This window comes from Panthera pardus, unplaced genomic scaffold (assembly GCF_024362965.1).
Source record: "Panthera pardus isolate Hobbes unplaced genomic scaffold, ASM2436296v1 HiC_scaffold_8, whole genome shotgun sequence".
NCBI classification, from domain to species: Eukaryota; Metazoa; Chordata; class Mammalia; order Carnivora; family Felidae; genus Panthera; species Panthera pardus.
In genome coordinates this window covers 84784332-84807880 of record NW_026527013.1, presented here as the reverse complement: position 1 = coordinate 84807880, position 23549 = coordinate 84784332, and the positions used below count along the sequence as shown (strand labels likewise).

At 36.5% G+C, this 23549-nt stretch overlaps 1 pseudogene; it reads right to left on the bottom strand.

The window, feature by feature from the left end:
- Positions 1-2680: 2680 nt before the first annotated feature.
- Positions 2681-3529, bottom strand: LOC109267886 (thioredoxin-related transmembrane protein 1-like; annotated as a pseudogene).
- Positions 3530-23549: the final 20020 nt, after the last annotated feature.

Sequence of the window (23549 nt, the reverse complement as noted above, 5' to 3'; positions counted from 1 at the left end):
TTTTGATAGGGATGCAGTGAATCTGTAGATTGCTTTGGGTACTGTGGACATTTTAACAGTATTAATTCTTCCAATCCATGAGCGTGGAATTGTTTTCCATTTATTTGTGTCTCCTTTATTTTCTTTCATGAATGTCTTCATTTTCAGTGTATAGTTCTTTCACCTCTTTGGTTAAATTTATTCCTAAGTATTTTATCATTTTAATGCAGTTGTAAATGTGATTATTTTCTTAATTTCTCTTTCTGCTAGTTTGTTATTGGTGTATAGAAATACAACAGATTTCTGTATATTGATTTTGTATCCTGCAACTTTACTGAATTTATTGATTATTTTAACAGTTTTTTTGGTGGACCCCCAAACTGTTTTTCTTTATGTAATATCATGTCATCTGGAAATAGTGTTCTTGCCTAATTGATCTGTCTAGGACTTCCAATACTATGTTCAATATAAGTGGTGAGAGTGGACATTTTTGTCTTATTCCTCCTCTTAGAGGAAACACTTTCAGCTTTTCAACATTAAGTCTGATTTTATTTTTTTTTATTTTATTTTTTTTAAATTTTTTTTAACGTTTATTTATTTTTGAGACAGAGAGAGAGCATGAACGGGGGAGGGTCAGAGAGAGAGAGGGAGACACAGAATCCGAGACAGGCTCCAGGCTCCGAGGTGTCAGCACAGAGCCGGACGCGGGTCTCAAACTCACGGACCGCGAGATCGTGACCTGAGCCGAAGTCGGCTGCTCAACCGACTGAGCCACCCAGGCGCCCGAAGTCTGATTTTAGATGTGAGCTTTTCATATGACCTTTATTAGATTGAGGTACATTTCTTTTATATCCACTTTTTGAAAGTTTAGATCATAAATGGGTGTTGAATTTTGTCATATGCTTTTTCTGTATCCATTGAGATGATCTTATGATATTTATCCTTCATTTTATTAATTTAGTGTTTCACATGGATTGATTTGTGGATGTTAACCATCCTTAAGTCCCTGACCTTTACCATTCTTTCTCTTTCTTCTACTAAATTTGGGCTTTCTTTTTCTTTTTCTACTTCCTTGACTTGTAATGTTAGGTTGTTTATTAGTGATATTTTTTGTTTCTTGATGTAGGCATTTACTGATGTGAACTTCCCATTTAAAACTTTTTTTGATGCACCCCATAACTTTTGGTATGTTTTATTTCCATTTTAATTTGTCTCACGTATTTTTTTTTCTTGATTTCTTCATTGACACATTGACTTTTCAGAAGCATGTTGTTTGGTCTGCATATATGTATGAATTTTCCAGTTTTTACTTGTTTTTTTTTTCTTCTTCCTGAGTAGAATGCTTTCATTTATATGAAATTAAGCTTCTGTGAATTTTCTTAAAAATTTTTTTTTAACGTTTATTTATTTTTGAGACAGAGAGAGACAAAGCATGAATGGGGGAGGGTCAGAGAGAGGGAGACACAGAATCTGAAACAGGCTCCAGGGTCTGAGCTGTCAGCACAGAGCCCGACGCGGGGCTCGAACTCACGGAACGCGAGATCATGACCTGGGCCGAAGTCGGCCACTTAACCGACTGAGCCACCCAGGCGCCCCAAGCTTCTGTGAATTTTCAAAATGTAAAAGTATCAAAGGTTTTACACTACATCAAATGAGAATCAGTAATGTTCACCTTCATATCAAAAAAAAAAAAAAATCAAGTAGAGGTTCAACAATCATTATATAAAATCTGAAATGAGTGACCCAAATTTTAAATTATCAGTAGATAGCTCTTCAATTTTAAGGGTCCCTCAGTATACTTTGGTTTGAAACAACAAAAAAGGACTATTTATTAAAGCATGAAAAATATTTCCAGAAAAGTGTCCAATTTGGAAAATGAAAACTGTAACCCTTGGTAAGTAGGAAAAATACAAATCATACACTGAACAGAGGGGAACAAAAAAGGCAACTGACCTTTATAGGAATCAAGACAACACCATGGACTTATATAAAATCTTCCCAAATCAGCAACATACCCTGTATTATCATGTTTAGAGCACTGTAATTAAAGCAAGATAGTTTTTTTATTAGTTGCATAATCTAAAAAAAATGAGGAAATTTTGAGCTATACCTCTAAAAGGACCAGAGTTGTCATTGAAATACACATTTTTTAAATGTAGGCCTCACACCCAGCATGGAGCCCAGTGAGGGACTTGAACTCATGACCCTGAGAGTAAGACTTGAGCTGAGATGGAGTCTGACACTTAACCAACTGAGCCACCCAGGCGCTCCTGAAATAAACATTTCTTGAGAAATTGGGCAAAGTTCTCATTTATGGGAAATACGTTTTTTTTTTCCACAAAGTGAAACTGAGAAAAATTGTATCAAATGAGAAATCTTTTTATCCAAAGCAATCTCTTTAAATAGCTCAATAATGCAATACTTGAGAAATGTAATTTTTCAACTCAGACTTGAAACAAATTATTCAATAAACATAATCGAATCTTAGTGCTTGGCACCAGAGTTTTCAAAAATTGAACAATTGTTTAAACCATCATACTGTTGTTCTTAAATCCCATTTTAAATTTTTTTATGTAGTGCTACTTTTTATTTTCTGAAGATAGTTTGTTCAGTCTAAGACAATCTAGACTGAACCCTGCAATGTACAAGCATGACTCAGTTCACTTCAAACCAAATGGTCAGTCTTTTGTTTTTATCAAAATCATATTATAATATTCATAACAATTAACCAGGATTTATCTGTGAACAAGGAAGGACCCACAGGACATTGTCTGTGGCATTCTGTGGAAAGTCTGTTCCTTCTTTCGGCTTCCTCTTCTGAAACATTTTCATGAGCTTCTTGTTACTCTACTTTTTTCAAAGGTTGAGAAGATTCTGATAATAATTATTTTGGGGGGGAAGGGTATGGCTTGATCTGTATCTTTTTGAAGGAAGAAGGCAGTGCAGCACAAATATCATACAGAGTCCCAATGATAGTCCTGAAAGCAGAGTTGCTAAAAGCAAAAACTGTACATTATCCCCAAACCCATAATCAAAGGTCTTCAATAAAATAGTTACAGCAAGTCCTGATCCATGAAGATAGCTGAAAGAGTGCTGACATATTATTCATCAGAACAGAATCTGGGCCAAACCATGATGAAATGGGTTCAGTAGTTTTCCACTCTTTCTCCTTTATAGTTTATGAAGTCCTTCTTATTCCTTGAGCCCTGATAGCACCTAAATTCACCATCTTAACAATAGTAGATGGAAGGAAGGGCAGTTATGATAAACCATCCACTCAGTCCTGGCTGCTCTATGACATCCCCTTTTGCAACATTAACCTCAAGATGTTCTCCCCATTAAGCAAAACTTCTCCATTCTGGTTGTAGATTCTGACAAGAAAGACACCATGGAGCATAAAATTCTATCATCCATTCTCCTTCCAGCAACTCTCTCCTGTTCTTGCCATGATGTTGGGCATGTCACTCTACTGCACATGGGTCCAGGGAACCCCACAAAACAACAGCAGGAGCCCTGCTACAGGAACCATGAGACTCCTGGAGGGTGTCATGTCTGGTGTTTGCCCCCCCCCGCCACATCTCCGTTTTTACTCGTAATTGACTTCTAGTTTTATACCACTGTGGTTAGAAAAGATGCTTGATATAATTTCAGTCTTCTTAAATTTATGACGATTTGTTTTGTGGCCTAACATATATTTATTCTGGAGAATGTTCTGTGTGCACTTGAGAAGAATGTGTGTTAGGTTGCTTTTGGATGGAATGTTCCATATATATCTGTTAAGTCTATCTGGTCTAACATGTTGTTTAAGGTCAATGTTTCCTTATTGATTTTTCTTTTCTTTCTTTCTTTTTTTTTCCTTATAGATTTTTCTGCCTGGATGATCTATCTATTAAGGCAAGTGGGACATTAAAGCCCCTACTATTATTGTATTGCTGTCTATATCTCCATTTAGGTCTGTTAATATTGGCTTTATATTTTTAGATGTTCTTATATTGGGTACATAATTATTTACAGATATTATATCCACTTCTTGGATTGACCCCTTTATCATTATATAACCCTTTTTTTTTTTTGACTCTTATTACTGTCTTTGTCTTGAATTCTATTTTTTCTGATATAAGTATAGCCACCCCAGCTTCCTTTTGGTTTTCATTTGTATGGGGTATCTTTTCCATATCTTCACTTTGAGTGTGTATGTATCTTTACTTCTGAGGTGAGTCTCTTGTATTTTTTTTTTATTCAATAAAGACTTTGTCTTTTGATTGAAGAAGTAATCCATTAATGTTTAAAATAATTATAGATAGGCATGTACTTATTGCCATTTTGTTCATTATTTTCTGGTTGTTTTATGGTTTCTCCCTCTTCCTTTCTTTTTCTCTTGCTATCTTCCCTTGGAGTTGATAAATTTCTTTAGTGTTCTGTTTAGATTACATTTCATTACCTCTTGTGTATCTACTATAGGTTTTTGCTTTGTGGTTATGTGGCTTACATGTATCTGTTGCCTAGATGTAGACCAATCTATTTTAAGTTGATAGTAAATTAAGTTTGAACACACTCTAAAATTCCACATTTTCCTGCCCCTTTCCCATGTTTTCTGTTCTTAATGTCACATTTTGCATCCTTTTATTTTGTGTATGCCTTAATTGCTGTAATTATACTTATTTTTACTGCTTTTGTTTCTTAACCTTCATGCTAGCTTTGTAAGTGATTAGTCTACTACCTTTACTATAGATTTATCTTTACCAGTGAGATTTTGCTTTCTTATATTTTCTTGTTATTAATTAGTACCCCTTCTTTTCAGCCTAAAAAAGCTATTTCTTTTAAAAGTCAACATGTTAAAAATGTTTTTAGGTTTTTTTTTGTTTTGGTAATGTTTATTTATTTATTTATTTATTTAATGTTTATTTATTTTTGAGACAGAGAGAGACAGAGCATGAACAGGGGAGGGTCAGAGAGAGAGGGAGACACAGAATCTGAAACAGGCTCCGGGCTCCGAGCTGTCAGCACAGAGCCTGATGCGGGGCTTGAACCCACGGACCATGAGATCATGACCTGGGCTGAAGTCGGACGCTCAACTGACTGAGCCACCCAGGCGCCCCTTTGTTTATTTATTTTTGAGAGAGAGAGAGAGCGAGAATGAGCAGGGGAGGGGCATAGAGAGAGGGGGACATAGCAGAGGATCCAAAGCAGGCTCTGTGCTGACAGCAGAGAGCCTGATGTGGTGCTCAATCTCACTGAGCCGTGTGATCGTGACCTGAGCCAAAGCCAGATGCTTAGTTGAGCCACTCAGGTGCCCCCAAAATCAACATTTCTTTTAAAGCTGATTTAGTGGTGGTGAATGCCTTTAGCTTTTACTTGTGTGGAACACACTATTTATCCTTCAATTTTTTTTTTTTATTTAAAATTTTTTTTTAACGTTTATTTATTTTCGAGACATAGAGAGACAGAGCATGAATGGGGGAGGGTCAGAGAGAGAGGAAGACACAGAATCCGAAACAGGCTTCAGGCTCTGAGCTGTCAGCATGGAGCCCAATGCGGGGCTTGAACTCACAAACTGTGATATCATGACCTGAGCCGAAGTTGGAGGCTTAACTGACTGAGCCACCCAGGCGCCCCGTATCCTTCAATTTTGAATGTTAACTAACTGCCAGGTATTCTTGGTTGGAAGGTTTTTGCTTTCAATACTTTGTATATATCATGCCACTCCCTTCTGGCCTATAATGTTTCTTTAAAAAAAGTGCTGATTGTCTTATCGAGGTTATTAGTTTGTAACAAGTTGTTTTCCTCTTGCTAGCCTTAAGATTCTCTCTCTTCTCTCCCACTGTATCTTGATGTGGCCTTTTTATCTTTTGTTGTGGAGGATCCCTTTAGCTAGTTTTCAGGTCTGTTTCAGAGAGAAGTGTTTTATATGTAGCTGTAGATTTGGTGTGTCCATGGAAGGAGGTGAGTTCAGGATCTTCCTATGCTGTCATCTTGAGCTGCCCTCCCCATATCTGGCATTTAGAATGCCTCACACATATTTAGAACAAAGTGAGAATCCTTAATAAGAACCCACTGAACTCTGCTTACTAATTACACACCAACATTCTTCTCTATTCTAGTTTGAAAAGGAGCTTGCTGCAAGGCAAAATATTACCCTGGACATCCAGACCACAACTTATGGACATTTATGGTTCAGTTATCAATTTAATTTTTTCATTTGGTCATTTTATACATGACAGATGACGTCATCCAAATGGCTTTTAGGATAATGCTTCATTTTCACTGAAACACTTTGCCTAACTGAATTTGAGATACTTCCCATTTGGGTACAGCAGCTTTTATAAAAATTGCCTCAACCAGGCTCATTACAGCTAAATTTATACCACCTGTTTTAATGTGTATATTGTCATGACCCACAGAGACTGCATTAAGTAATTAAGAGACAGACCACATAATGTCATTTGCTGTAACTGAATCTGTGGTTTCAATCAATAACCACCTGAAAGTGCCTGGGGCTACAGGATTAGGGCATAACCTGCTGAGGCAAGGCCTAGGGGGTCCAAACGAGGGTGCATTAATTGTGACACCATCCTGCTGTTTTCAGTCTCTTTTCAATTAGTCATAAAAGAGCATAAACCAAGTTGTTAAAACCATCCAAGATAGATTCTTCCTTCCCTTAGAAAAGATCTGATATAGAGCTAAAGGTATAAGAAGACTGCCAGTAAAAATCATGCATTTTAACTGCCTTTCTAAGATGTAGCTTATCTCCTAAAGAAGGGCTGAATCATGTGATTGCTGCAGGCTTCCTTATTCTCTAAAGACCAGAAGAAATAGCCATTTTGAAGTGCTAATGTAACTATAAACACAATTCATTTTATTTGAGTTTTTATAGTTCCACCGGTAAAAGGGCTGTGCAGCTGTTGTTTGCTAAATTGTCATTTGTTGGGTTAAAAGTTCGTCCCACTCATCCAAAGTATGGTCACTGCTCAGGAATCAGATGACCACACCAGAGCTACATATTATATGGATCATATAATTTAATTTGGATCAGTTGCTTTCCAGATGCTAAAATCTGGTGTATTTATTAAAAATTGGCTTAAGCCCTGATTCACTCTGGAATTCAACTGAAACAGACTAATCGAATGGGACTCATCCCAACACATATGTCTCCTCCAAGCTGCTAGTGATTTAGGGTTTTGATGGCACGTAGTGACCATTGGGTAGATTTGTACTTATTCTAGGCAGTTCACATGCAATTGTGTTTCCACCCTACAAGAAATCTTGAGGTGGATGTTTCCCAAATGCATTTTCGGACAAAGGTCTTGTACAAAAGAAGAAAAGAACACTTTTACAAAGACCAAAGAATATTTCCTGTTTAAGAATTTTGGATGGACATATTCAAGGGCTTTTTCAAACTCTACAGGGTGCTTTTGGAATATGTTTGGAATATAAACACATGTTTGCACATTGCCCAGCTGCCACCTGGCCTAGAGTATGACCTTTCATAGCATTTTTGTATTTCGAAGCAAAAAGGAATCTTGGTGGTCACTGGGGTCAGACTGTCCTTTGCAGAAAAAAAAAAATGGGACTAAGATAAGCTAAGTAATACACTTGCATGCATTTGATTTCCATCCCAGCCTCCACATGCTCTCCCAGGACTCCTGGTTCTGTGGCAAGGATGCAACTCAGCAGCATGGCACTGACTGGTGACCTTCTCTCCCTTCTGCTTTTATATTCACTTATCTCCCTTTCACTTCTGCCTTTTTTTTTTTTTTTTTTTTTTTTTTTTTGGTTTTCCCTACATTTACTCCTGCTCTCCCACTCCTATTTTCCTATCTTTCTTTTTGAAAACATCTCCCAATCTATCACTAAGTTTTAATTATAGCAATAAGAATAGCCTGCAGAAATAAAAGAAATAAAAATCCTACTAAATAATTGCTCATATAATTTCTGACTCCTCTCAAGTTTCAAATGAGAGTGTTTATTGTCTATAGCATTTGTCTGAAAACTGTACTATCTTATGATATTTGAGGTCTTATTGTATTATATTTATTTTTACTTTTTTTATGTGTATATGTAGACACAGAGGCCTCAGATTACTTTGAATCCCCCAGAGTACCTAGTACAGTTCTGGACTATCTGATTATTTAAAGAGATTGATTTTATGTCTAGAACTTTTAGATCAGTGGCTTTGATTTAGAAAATCCAGTCGATCACATGGCTGCTTACAAATACTTTAGGGGGAATAAACACTACCAAAATGCAGATTTACCTGTACCTTGAATGGCGTAGGCATTTCAACACCCCATTTCATAATAAAGTGAGATAATCCTGGTATTTGATTTAGGCATTTTAAATTTTTAGGGATTTAACTTCCCTATTCAATTGAGAAATTATCTCAACTCTTTCATTAAATTTTTGCTTCTACAACACACACACACACACACACACACACACACACACACACACACACTACCTGGAGTGCAAATATACCAAAGAAATAAGTTCATTTAAATCACTTTAATCATTAAAGTTTGTTAACCTTATCTTCAGTCCTATATATTCAGAATTTGTGTGATAGCTATAACAGAATGAATGTTAGAAATACCATGTTAGAATTACAGAAATGTGTTGCAATCCCCATCATTAATCATAATGGAAATCTGTAAATTAAGGAAGTAAGAATAACCCAGGATAACAAAAAGAGCTTAGGAAACAGCAACAGAAAATATTTGCAGTAAGACACTGATGGGGAAATGTGTCATGTGGAGTACAAGTGTGACTAACAGAAGGTATAGTGGCCAGGAAGAGACTGAGGATGACAAAGTGACATAGAAGCTAGCAGGAAGGGTGTGAGGACTACACTGGCAGGAAGTGCAATCGTTCCTGCAGATGGAATGACTGGAACACAGCACTAGAGCAGACTGACCCATGTTAGCCAATCATCATTGCTGACTCATGTGGGTCACAGAAATATGAAAGGTCAATGAGGGGCATATTGGATGATATAGATTGTACTGTGGGAGTACTGAAAGTTTAAAGAGAAATGGGCAGGATAAATTACTGAGATAATTTGTTTTGCTCTCATGGTGTCACTTCTCTTTTTACCTGGTCCTCATACTTCAAAGGAAGTAACCAGGCCATGGTATTCTCTTGCCCTTGAGGAGATTTGTGTAGCTTGAATGAAAATCAAAATTGCCTTGGAAAAATTGGCTCTTTAAGATTCACTGCATATTATGGGGTGCCTGGGTGGCTCAGTTGATTAAAGCATCTGACTCTTGATTTTGACTCAGGTCATGATCTCATGGTTTGTGGGCTGGAGCCCCACATTGGGCTCTGCACTGGCAGCACAGAGCCTGCTTGGGATACTCTTTTCTCTCTTTTCTCTCTTTGCCCTTCTCCCTGTCCGTTCTCTCTCTCTCAATAAACAAACATTAAAAAATGATTCACTACATATTCTTCATATTGTGTTAAATAACTTTATATAAATTAACTTCATTGCCTGAGGAATTGCATTTAAAAGTATGTTTAAAGTTTATATTTCTATTAATTTCCCAATTTTATTGAGATACAATTGATAAACAGCACTGTATAAGCTTAAGGTTATAGCATAATAATTGAACTTACATATATCATTGACACAATTACTACATTATGTAGTTATGTCATATAACCATTATCTTATATAGATATTTAAAAAGGAAAAGAAAAACTTTTTTTTCCTTATGGTGAGAATTTGGGATTCATAACAACATTTCTCATAACAACATTTATATACACCATACATACAGCAGTGTTACCTGTAGTCATCATGCTGTACCTTATGTTGCTAGTACCTACGTATTTTATAACTGGAAATCTGTACCCTGGACCACCATCCTCCATAGGAATATGTTAATATGTTTATTAACTTTTGCATATTACATCATGGTGTATGTCCCAGAAAATTTTTGAAAAATAAACATATTGGGTTTTTATTTTCTAATTGTTGATATTACAGATTCCACATGCTTACATATACTATTGCTTTTCCATATACATGTTCTATCCAAGCTGGTCTGCTCACTGATATGTCTGCATATTTCTTTCTGTAATCTTTTCCATTTCATTGGTGGCATGCCTTCTCCAGCCTCTTCTCAATGGTTGTAAGTCCAATCCATTGTCTATAGCCTGTTTTCCTTTTCAACCCTTGCCCTGAATTTTCCTTTCATTTATTTTTTTGTGTATTCATTACTTCTCTGGGCCTACTTTGCTCTGTTACTAAGATAGAAATATTAATATCAAACCCAGATAGTATTTGTGAATATTAGGTGAAGTCAGTGTAGGGAAACATTGAATAAGTGATTAAGCACTACAAAAATATAAATAATACCATTCATGTTTTGTTATATTTTGTTTTTCAATACATTGTTATGTTTATTCTAATTATTTATGTTATTATTTGTTGTGTGGGTGTCACTGTTATCAATTTGTGTACCTCCTGTGTGTATACATATTGCCTTTTCACTAGATTACTAGGACTTAAAGAAGGATTCACTGTTTATTTGTGGATCTTCCACCAGCACATAGATGGCATCTTGTACATGAGAGATCCTCAGTGATGTTAATGGGATAATAAATTCTATTACATCATTGATTCTAATATTTGGATTTTGAATTTAAACTGTTCTATAAAGAATTTTAAAATTAAAACAGCGGAGTATAAATGATGGTCCAGAACTTATATGTGGTTTATTAGGAGAAATGCTCAACCAAAGGGCACATCCTTTTGCACCGGTATGCTCCATTCCACCACCAACTCCTATAAATACATATCTTGAAGGAGTTTGTTGAATCTCCTATAAAACACACTTCAGATCACAACTTCTCTAAGAGAACTACAGACCTCTCAGACACAGCTAATCACATTCTCTGACTTATTTCTGTGACATCTGTTTCATCTATAGATTTTGTTTTACCTTCAATTATGTTTTAAATGCAATTACTTCATTTACATGGCTTTTCTCCTGTTATATGGTAACACTTAAAGAGTAGTGATAGTGATTTTCATTCTTCTCTTCCCAGTCTCTACCACGGTGCTTGGCACATGCTGTGTCTATAATGTTCATGAAATTAGAATTAATTAAAATTAATTTGAGGAAATCAATCATTTATATTGCTTGATAATTGTAAAAATGAAAAGACTTGAGATGAAAATTTGATCTGGGAAAAATATATATGCATTTATACCATTATGTAAGTTTCATCATCATAAAATTTTGATAAACTTAATGATAACAACAATATGCAAAGATGATATATTACCCTCAAGCATAGAGTTGAAAAGAAAAAGGATTTCATGGTATCTCCTAAATATAGTTCAGCCAATATCCATTTGTGATGCCATTAGTTACTACCTACTGGCTAGTGTTCAACCATAATCAGCAAATTAACACATCGTTTTCCTGATGATACTTCTATTTTCTGCCTAATGGTGTATTAAGTTGGCTCACATTGGGTGTCCTGATTAGAATCAATTGACACATCATAACATTGTTTATTGAGCATGGCAAATGTTTGCCTAAACTCTTTTGCTTTTGTGTCTTAAAATAAATAAATAAAAAGTGTGCTAAGGAGTCCTAATAAGAAAATTAAAGTCTTCTGTTGAGAATAGGTGTTCTGTGTTCTAGTCCAAACCAGTGAACACTTTTTAGAATTTAAATTAACTTGAGTGTATTCCAGCATTAGATTCTGTGATCATAACCCTCTTCTTGAAACACTCTTTAGCTGGCTTCCTTGAGACTATTCCTTTAGCACTAGGATATCCTTGTCCCTACCTGGCCACAGTTCAGTCTCTATTGCAAGTTCTGCCTATCCCTTAGAAGTTAGTTTTACTCTGAGTTCTGTCTAAACGCTTCTTGTCCTCAGCTGGTGTCATACTGGTGATTTGAAAATCAAGATATTGGGGCTATCAGTGCTCCTATTTTATTATTGTTTTTAGTTAAAATTGTGTCTTTTTTAGCCTGTGAATAAGTAATGATAATCTATATGCTTACAGTGAAAGTAAACCCACGAGAAGCATCTAGCACCTTGTCCTGCACTGGTGGTTAGTAAATGTTTCTTGAGTGCTAAGTGGATACTCCACAAAATATTTTTGACGCAAATAATGATTTTTAAAAACACCTTTTGCATGATTTGAAAAATGAATAGTAAGTCTTTCTGTGGGCTTACAGAAGCTTCAGTTTTCTTTGTCTATAATTTTCATGTATTTTAAGATAATTTCCTATTGCCCTGAAATTGCTTTGGATAAATGTTGAGTTCTCAAGGCCATGGAAGTGACAATTGTGAGATTGCAGAAACCCCTTATTTCTTTTGTAATAGACTTTTGGTGTGTGCAGGGACCATCTTATTGAAGAAAGGTGAATCAGAAAAAAATTTGTGTGAAGGTAAAATGTGAGCAGCCATCCCAAATTGATTAAAAGTTCTCAAGTTATTTGGTGACTTAATCTGGAATTAAATAAGAAGTGTTGGTTTGCTGGCTTTTACTTGTTAAGATGCTCCCCAAAGCTGATTTATTAGTCACCTTATTTCTGGAACATTCTAGTCTTAATAGTGGTAAAATGTTATGAAGTAATGACAAGGGAAGGGCAAAGCCATGGTTAATAGTCATTGTGCAATAAAACCAAGTCTATTCACCTTCAAGGCTCAGTTCAGGATCTGTTTAACAAGATTTTTTTTCCTAATAAAAGAGAAGTCAGGCAGTTCCTTAATTTTGAAATTGCATCATTTCTTATTATTCTGATGGCCTGGCTTTTATATTCATAGTTCCTGTGATGTATATTATTAGTACAGTTTTAGAAGTAAAAGTCTAGAGACTAGTAATTATTATTATATTTTGGCCTGAGAGTAGATTAAATTTTATAACTAGTAAAAATAATACTGCAATTAAATGTATAGTATGTACACAACATGCCAAACTTATTTTAAAACGTATATCTTTTGTAAATTATTGAATATGAAAATTTCTTGCTATCCATAGAAATTTATTCACCAATTGGCATGAGGAATGTTAATGTGCTAAGCAAAAAGAGTAATATTAAGACTTTCAACATTGTGGGACTCACCTTTTTTTAAAGCATGAAAGTTATTTTATATTAAAAAAACCCCATAAAATTCCTAAGTTACATTTGATGTAATTAAACCATGCACAATTTACTTTTAATAAGAATTAATAAGAATTTTGAAATGATTTGTGTGCATTTAAAAAAACATATCAGGGGCGCCTGGGTGGCTCAGTTGGTTGGGTGTCCGACTTCAGCTCGGGTCACGATCTCGCGGTCCGTGAGTTCGAGCCCCGCGTTGGGCTCTGGGCTGATGGCTCAGAGCCTGGAGCCTGCTTCTGATTCTGTGTCTCCCTCTCTCTCTGCCCCTCCCCCGTTCATGCTCTGTCTCTCTCTGTCTCAAAAATAAATAAACGTTAAAAAAAAATTAAAAAAAACATATCAGACTCGATAATAAAATCGAATTTTCCTTAATATTTTGCCAGAAGAAAAAAGGTCTTCTGTAAACTAACCAAAGTTCCTAGAGAATTGAAAGAACAATAATGCCACATAGAGAATAATGAATTAGCATCATTAGAGTAAGACGTACTTGATTCTGACTGAATTATGAAATGGCCAGCCAGTACCAGATACTGGAATTTGTCGTAAGTTACAGACTCACTTCAGACAGAAACATAGGTCAGAAATACCACTGTCATGATTATAGTGGACAAGCATTTTCTAAATTGTGAATAGTAGTGGACTATTAGAGTGTTATACATTCTCTTATTGTATCTGATGCACCCTAAAAACATGGCTATTGTGGGCTCTGCACTGAGCGTGGAGCCTGCTTAAGATTCTCTCTCACACTCTCACTCTACCCCTCTCCCCAGCTCATGCTCTTTTTAAAAAGTAAACAAACAAAGACGTAAATAAAAACATGGCTTTCCCTCCTTTGTTTGAATAGAATAAAATTTTAAAAAGTGGAAGAATCAGCATAGAAAGTATTTTGAGGACATTTTTCAAGCTCTGTATTTGCTTCTCACATCTGTAATAAAACAAAAACATACCATAATATCTTAATCTTTGTTTCTGCAATACACAGTATGTGAAACTAAAAAGATTCCACTTATATCAATTAATAAAAGAATAAAGTAAGGAGAATTAGTTGCTCTAGCAAAAAATAAATCCTTTTTAAATATCTCATTTCCAAAATGATGGCCTAAGGGTAGTCGTTCTCAAAGTCTGTTCTCTGGACCAGCAGTAGCATCACCTTTGTACTTGTTATAAATGCAGATTTTCAGGTCCCACCCACACCTACCTAATCTGAAAGTTCGAGAGTGGAGTCCATCAGTCTGAGTTTTGATAAGCTCCCCATGTAATTCTGATGTCCACTACAGTTTGAGAACAACTACCTTAAACCATGAGCATAAGTTAAAAGTAAAAGAGAAAGGTCTGAATTTCTGGGTAGACTCATTGGTTCTCATTGAGTCTCAGTCCTGCCTACTGATCCCATTTGGGGATGTTTTCAAGACCCCAGCCCAGATCAAATGAATCAGAATCTCTGCCTTAGCATGAGCATTTTTAAAAGTTCTCTGGTGGTTCTAATGAGCAACAGGCTTGAGAGGCATGGTTATTAGTTCTCTGTGCTTGTTCTATAGGTCAACCATTTCCTGCATATTCAGGTTATTCATGTTGCACTTTTCCATTGATCCTGATTCCCTGATTTTCTTTGTTAACCCATTAACTGAGGTATAGAGAGCCAGGGGGAGCATGGATCAGCTTCCAGAGTAGTTATATATGCATTGCTCCCATTTTGGGCAAGAACTTTTATATCCAATTTAAAAATCAGCCCACTATCCTTTGGATTATTAAATAGACTTCACTACTGTTATTCTTACTCTGTCTTCTCCCTTTTCAGTCCATTCTCCACATAATGCTGTAGCCAGCATTGTCTTTCTAAAATACATATCTGGTCATATTCACATTCTTAAAAAAGGGCTTGCAGGGTTGCACATAGGGTCCTGTTTCCTCTGTCCACTGTTCTCCTCCCCAAATTCCTTTTATGCTGCAGCCATATGAAATGTTTAGTTTAGTTTGTTAGTTTGAACCCAGCATGTTTTCTCTGAACAGAGTACATGTTACCTGGAACACTGCTCCCTGACAAGTGGTCACCATTCACTCATTCATCCAAGACTTTAATATGATTCTTCCAATTTAGCTGATCATCAGCCCTTGAGATAACACTCTCTGAGGCTCCTTAGAATCTCCCTGATGACAATTTGTTATATAGCTTGCTTACTTTTCTGGAGTTCCCAGTGACTTAAAAATTAAGGTTTTGGGGCGCCTGGGTGGTTTAGTTGGTTAAGTGTCCAACTTTGGCTCAGGGCATGATCTTATGGTTTGTGAGTTCGAGCGCCGTCTTGGGCTCTGTGCTGACAGCTTAGAGCCTGGAGCCTGGTTCGGATTCTGTGTTTCCCTCTCTCTCTGCCCCTCTCCTGCTCATGCTCTGTCTCTCAAAGAAATAAACATTAAAAATAAATAAATAAACATTAATTTTTTTCATTAATGAAGGTATTATTCATGTATTTATTGTTAATTTTTTGCATCTAACATAGATCCTAATCATAACATTTCCAATAAAATTTATTATGTAGGTGAAAGACTGTTAAACCCAATTAAATAATAAATTAAAAGTAAATAAGAAATGCACCAAAGGAAAAACAAAAAGGCAGTATAGAGTCAGGAGTGAAAGTTGTGCATTAACTGTACTGTGATAGACAAAGGGCCCAGATGGCTGATCTCCCAGGTAAATGGCCTTTTTCGTACACCAGCCTGACACTTTAATCCTTTCCTTTCCATCTTGCATGAAAATACTATCTTCTGACAAAACATTTCAGAGATGCCATTGTTTTATTAAAGGGAATTAATAGGTCAGCATTTCCTATACTGTGTTCCTGAAGCATTAGATACACAAGATTTTAATAGATATTTTATATAAAAATATTCTCTGGCCAAATAATTTTGGGAGATATTAGATTAAGTTAAGTAGGATTTATTATGCTAAACTATTTTGTTAATCTCCAAAAGAGAAAAATTGTAAGCATTTATTTGGATTTTTTTTGAGAGACATCTAGCAGAGGTACTCACCAATTAATTGAAACAGTTTGAAAAACAATAGTTTAAAAGTATCAACAAAACTCTAAGAAAGTTGAGGGGAAAAAAGGGAGAGGGTGTTGCAGAGAGGTTTTCTCCATCCTAAGGAAACTAACTGATCAGAATTATTTTCTGATCCATGGGAACTTTGTGAGCTTGAAAAAAAAAAACCTATACATACAAGTATTTTTTAAAATTTTTATAAGGGTATATAATTTATTAGATTTACATAAAATTTTCCTATTAATCAGCCTCATTAATATTGTAAAAAGAACATCAAAAATCAACACATCATATAGAAATTCACATTGATTGCCAAACTAAAGTTAAAATATCTTACTGCTATTTTAACATATTTTAGAAAGATAATTTGAGCCTTTTTAAAAACTACCTTGGGAATAAAGAATTGACCAATTTGTGTGTTGTCAAGGCTATTTAAAAGTATGTATTAAATATATAAATATACTGCATATAGTATACAATATGATAAGCATAAGATATTAATCTTTCTGTAACTACACATTTTTGTTGAACATGCAAGTCACTGTAGTGCATAGATTTTCTGAAATGTAAAGTCTATAAATGCATAACAGTTCAGAGCAAAAGTATAACAATGCTGGCTGAAATAGACAAGGAAAACAAAGATACAGGAGGGACCTAATTTGGCCCTGAGGGAGAATAATACGGGACTTTTTAGAGTCTTGGAACTTGGAGTTTAGATTATATTGAACAGTGGAATGGGGCAGCATTCCTTTCCAAAGTTAAACTTTGAGTGTCCGTGGGTAGCATTAGTGGGTACCCTACCCTGTGTGCATTTGTAGTTAGGAGGCTTCTGGGAGAAAAGGCACTGACACCTCAATCATTGAGATTTGAAGGCATAAAAGCCTAATTGACTGGCTAGAGTGCAAAAGACTGAGTTAATCTTGTCATTCTCAAACTCCCCTCAGTAAGGGAAGCTGGACCACTAAAGAACACTTAGTGCAAAGGTCTAAGTTATCTGGGGAAAGTGACTTTTCAGGCACATTGTATGCTTAATTCCAGAACTTCTCTGAATGACTCTTCTGGCACAGAGGAAAAATTTAGAGATAGTCACTGTGACCGGCTCATGTCATTAAAGCCATTTCAAGTTTCTCTTATACACGGGGAACATGGAAGTGTAGAATCCTAACTGGGCTTACTTTAGAGGGCCTAGTGGGCAGTGTGTGTGTGTGTGTGTGTGTGTGTGTGTGTGTGCGCACGCGCATTGTACATGCACACATGTGTTCATCACTATTTCCACCGAGGAAATGTTCCTCTTCCTTTCATAGTGATATCAGTCCATAGTCCCACCCTCTCCTAGCTACAGGACTAGGCCCCAGATTTGGCCTAGCTCACCGGGATAAACTATATCCCCAATCAATGAGTGTGGTATTCCAACAGGTAGACATGGAACACTAGCAAGACCAGAGTCCTTCATGAGATTAGATAGACGCTGGTAAAGAGAGAGGCTTGCTATCTTTCGATTCATAAAACATGTAGATAGTGAGCTGAGGCTGACACACATCCTCTTTCCCAACATGTGCCTAAGAATGAAGTTATCACTGGGGCACCTGGGTGGCTCAGTCAGTTAAGTGTCTGACTCTTGATCTCTGGTTAAGTCTTGATCTCAGGGTTATGAGTTTGAGTTCCACATTAGGCTCTGGGCTGGGTGTGAAGCCTACTTTAAAAAAAAAAAGAATGAAGTTGTCGCATAGAGGAAAGCAGAGTCCAGATACAGAGAAACTGAGTCAGGCAGCTTTGTCAGAGACTCCAGATTGAAATGTGCTCTAAGTCTACCCCATGCTTTGACTTCCCATGTGCATAAATCAACACTTTATTTATTTACTTATTTATCCACTTATTTAAGCTAGCTTCAATTTGTTTTTGGTTTCTTTTAGAGAGAGGCGTTTACTAATGGATACATCTTTTCACAAAGAGGAGGCAGGAAATGGATGAGGTCACTGGTAGAAGTTTTCATCAGGATCTTGGGGAGCATGGCATTATGGATTCAGGAAGAGGTGTTTGATGTTTAGGTGAGCCACAGACTTGAAGAATTGCTTAGGGCTTCCAGCAAAGTTAGCAGTAATGTTTTATGTACAGTTGGACCACTAGAAAGAATAGCCATCAATCACTGGCAACGTCACATGGGCCATACTCAGCCAATGGAAGGAAGGGGTTTGGAAATGGAGTTTGACCTGTAGGAGCCTGCCTTGTGGTATTGCTCCCTTGGTATCTGAAGGGTAAGTCCAATGACAAATAGTTCATTATTCACCACAAGCACACGTTGAAAATTTTTAGAACGGAAGTCCTTATAAACATTGTAATTTCTGTAAGCAAGCTTGGTAGAGCCTTATAGCTACTGTGATTTAAGGTACAGTGTTAAGTGTATCTCAAATTTCTTACATTGAAAAGAAGCGAGGAGAAGTCACTCTAGAGAAAGGGAAGTATTGACGATGAAACCTGGGTAATTCATAAAACTTGGAGAGAACATTAGACTGACAAAACAAGGTGAAATTTTGGAAGGGGGTGTGAGAAATAAGCCTGGCTAGTTAGAAGGCTGGGTTACGGTGCAGTTTGTCAGAGAAATTTGAGTTTAATGTGAAATGGTACAAGGAGGGTTTTATTATCACCAAATAAATGTGTGCTGTAGGCACAGAGCCAGATGTGGGTCTCAATCTTGCAAACCCTGAGATCTTGACCTGAGCTGAAATCAAGAGTCAGACACTCAACTGACTGAGCCACCCAGGCACCCCATATATTACCAAATAATATAAATTTAGCATCATTTATTTAACTTGGTTTCAATAAAAATGCAATCACGCTTCTTACTTTCTAGCTAGTTGTTTGAGTTTTCAGGTTTCCTTCTGTAGTATAAGATCCTTTATTTCTCTTTTTAAGATGTCCCACCAAACTCCCACCCCACCCCCATGCTGAATTGTCCAAGAACCAAGGGGCTTACACATAAAGGATATTAGTTCTGCTTCCAAACACCAGATAGTAAGAGAAGACAGTAAGGTCAGGTTAGCCCACAACCACAGTTGGTTTGATAATGAGCATCTCACATAATCAGATGATGTTTCTTCCTTCCTTCAGAAATGTCCTGTTAGTCCAGATACCCACACAAGATGGCAGTGGTGGCCATCTTCCAGCTTCAAGAATGCAGACCTTAAATAACATTTGTCTTCTAGATGTTGTTTTCAAAAACAGGACACCATACCACAGTGGCTGGGGGTCTTAACTCATGCTGACTCACAAGAAAGCTAGAGCACAGGGATGTTCTTAGAGAGTAAACTCCAAATTCCACAAGCTCTGCCTCCCAGCAGCTGATTATGGAGTAAATTTTGCTGCCCTCCTGCAAATTGGCTACAGGCTGAATGATATCTGATGTTCTCGAGAATGTGGATAAACTGCAACCTTTGTAAAATGCTGATCAGAGTACAAATTGCTAAACCTACCTTGAAAAGCAGTTTCACATTTAACAATTTTCAAGATGCTTATATATAATAATTCTCCCTAAATATAAGCTCACGATGAGCATGATGTTCGGCAATGGAGAATGACTACAAAAATTATGATATGGTCATGCAGTCGATTAAAATTCAGTAGCAAAAATGAATGAACAAGAGCTACACACGTCAACATAGATAAATCTCACAACAACAAAATCAAAGCATAGAAGAACACATGCAGCCTGAGGCCATTTATCATTTCAAAAATATGAAAAACTGAGAAGTGTAGTTACAGGATATGTACATGTTTGGTAAATCAATAAAGTAACACATGGATTGATAAACACAAACTTCAGGATCCTGGTTAGCTCTAGAGAGGATGGAGAGAGCTGTGATTGGAGTTAGGTGTATGGAGGCTCCAAAGATAGTAACTCTATGTAATATAGACAACGTAAGTGTTTCATTCTTTAAACCGTACATTCACACTGTATGTTTTATGCATTCCCATCTGCATACAAACACAAATAGAATTTCATAATGAAAAAACTTTTAAAGCATCATTTTAATGGTCTCTGTAGTTATATAAGTGCAAGTCCGGTCAGAAAACCTTGGTCTCTGGCTCACAAACTACAGGGAGCTGAAGAACTATTTGCATAAGAATCTCAGGGGCTTTCTGAGAGTGAAAGACCATAATAGCAACTCCTCCCTAGCTGTTCTCTACACACAACCACAGATACTTGTGACCAGACCATGAGACACTGGGAGAGCCTCCTTATACAAAAGCCTTTCTGTGGACGATGACCACTCACATCTTCTTCCAGGAGATTTACCTCCAGGTCTCTCCCTTCCGGGTGACCAGGGCTCAAAAGTGTCTACCTGTGTACCCATCTACTCCACATTTGTTCAACATTTCTATTCTTCTAACTTCTTCTATCCTTCTCTTTTCCTTTTTTCACCTACTTCCCTGTTTGTTGTTTGTTTTTGTTTGTTGTTTTTATTCTCTACTTACCAAATTCTTTATTTTTTTAAAGTTTATTTATCTTGAGAGAGAGAGAGAGAGCGAGCAAGCAAGCAAGCACTAGAGGTTACAGAGAGAGAGAGAGAAAGAATCTGACGCAGGTTCTGCGCTGTCAGCACAGAGCCTGACACTGGGCTCGAACTCACAAACCGTGAGCCAAAATTGAGAGTTGGATGCTTACCCGGCTGACCCACCCAGGCATCCCTCTACTTGCAAAGTTCTTACAGTTCAAAGTAATTGAGAAGAAATGGGGTGGGACGAAGAGAAAAATAGGAGGAAATACTTAAAAAAAAAAACTGTTCTAAATCTACCCATTATGTCCCTGTAGGTGTTTGAGGGGGACAATGCCTCCTTCATTCAGTAAGTATAGCAAATGTAAAAAAAAAGTTTTGTTTTGTATCAAGACTTATCATAGTCTTTAAAACTCTAAGAGGAGAGGGGTGCCTGGGTGGCTCAGTCGGTTAAGTGGCCGACTTTGGCTCAGGTCATGATCTCGTGGTCCGTGAGTTCGAGCCCTGCATCGGGCTCTCTGCTGATGGCTCGGAGCCTGGAGCCTGCTTCTGTTTCTGTGTCTCCCTCTCTCTCTGCCCCTCCCCCATTCATGCTCTGTTTCTCTCTGCCTTTCGAAAATGAATAAATGTTAAAAAAAATTAAAAAAAAAACTCTCAGAGGAGAAGCTAGTATGCTTTTAATTCCCAAATTTGCTTAGCAAGTATCTCCCCTCTTTTTCAAGTACCTATCTTGAATAATACTATGTGCAGTGAAATAATGATGGAAAATACTGAGTTTGAATTACTACCAAGAGTGTTCTTATAGTAAAAGCAGGAGTTAAGTGTTATGCTTTTTTTTTTTTACAGTAAATGTCAGTAATAAAAAACTTTACTGAATTCTCCTTTCTTTTTTTAAAGTTTTTATTTTAATTCCAGTTAGTTAACATGCACTGTTATATTAGTTTCAGGTATACAATGTAGTGATTCAACAATTCCATACATTACCCAGGGCTCATCAGAAGTGCACACCTTAATCCCCATCACCTATTTCACACATCTCCCCCTTCACCTCCTCTCTGGTAACCATCAGTTCTCTATACATGAGTCTGTTTCTTGGTTTCTGTCTCCCTTGTTCCCCTGTGCTCATTTGTTTTGATTCTTAAATTCCACATATGAGTGAAATCAATGGTATTTGCCTTTCTCTGACTTATTTCACTTAGCATTATGCTTTCTAGCTCCATCCATGTTGTTGCAAGTGGCAAGATTTCATTCTTTTTTATGGCTTAGTAATACTCCATTGTGTATATGTATGTGTATATATATATTCATGTACATACATATATATATTCATATATAGATACACACACATACACCACTTCTTCTTTATCTGTTCTTCCACTTTTGACACTAGGACTGCTTCCATATTTTGGTTATTGTAAATAATGCCGCTATAAACAAGGGGGTGAATATATCCCTTTGAATTAGTGCTTTTGTATTCTTTGGGTAAATATCCACTATTGTTATTCCTGGATAGTAGTGTAGCTCTATTCTTTTTTTAAATTTTTAATGTCTATTTATTTTTTAGAGAGAGAGAGAGAGAGACTGAGAACAAGCAGAGAGAGAGGGAGACACAGAATCCGAAGTAGGTTCCAGGCTCTGAGCTGTTTGCATAGAGCCTGATGTGGGGCTCAAACCCACAAAACATGAGATCATGACTGGAGTAGATCTGTTTTTAACTTTTCAAGGAAACACCGTACTATTTTCAACAGTGGCTGCACCAGTTTGCATTCCCACCAGAAGTGCCAGAGGGTTCCCCTTTTTCCATATCCTTCCTAGCATCTGTTTTTGTTGTTGTTGTTGATTTTAGCCATTCTGACAGGTATAAAGTGATATTGCATTGTAGTTTTGATTGTTTTTCCTTGATGATAAGTGATAATGAGCATCTTCTCATGTGTTTGTTTGCTACATGTCCTGGATAAATGTGTGTTCATGTTTTCTTCCTATTTTTTCATTTGATTACTTAGGGGTGGTTGGTGTTGAGCTGTGTAAGTTCTTTGTATATTTTGGACACTAACCCTTTATTTATTATGTCATTTGTGAATATCTTCACCATCTGGTAGGTTGTCTTTTAATTTTGTTGATTGTTTCCTTTGTTGTGCAGAAACTTTTTATTTTGATATAGTCCTAATAGTTTATTTTTGCTTTTGTTTCACTTGCCTCAGGGGAACTATCTAGGAAAAAAAAAAAGTTATAGCAACTTTGTTTTATGGCCAGTGTCAGAGAAGTTACTGTCTGCGCTCTCTTCTAGGATTTTTAAGATTTCAGGTCTCAAAATTAGGTCTCTCAACCATTTTGAATTTATTTTTGTGTATGGTGTAAGAAAGTTGTCCAGTTTCATTCTTTTGCATGTAGCTGTCCAGGTTCTTCAACACCATTTGTAGGAGCAATTGTTTTTTTTTTTTTTTCCCCAGTAGATATTCTTTCCTGCTTTGTTAAAGATGAACTGACCATATAATTGTGGGTTTATTTCTGGGTTTTTCTATTCTGTTCTATTGATCCCTGCATCCATTTTTGTGCCAGAATCATACTTTTCAGATTACTACAGCTTTGTAATATAACTTGAAGGCCAGAATTGTAATGCCTCTAGCTTTCTTTTTCTTTTTCAGTATTGCTTTTGCTATTCAGGGTTTTTTTGTGCTCCAAACTTAAGGATTGTTTGTTCTAGTTCTGTGAAAAATGCTGTTAGTTTTGATATGGATTGCATTAAATGTGTAGATTGCTTTTGGTAGTATAGACATTTAAAAAATATTTGTTCTTCCAACCCACAGCATGGGATATGTTTCCATTTCCATGTCTTCAGTTTCTTTCACCAGTGTTTTATAGTTTTCATAGTACAGGTCTTCCACCTCTTTGGTTAAGTTTATTGCTAGGTATCTTA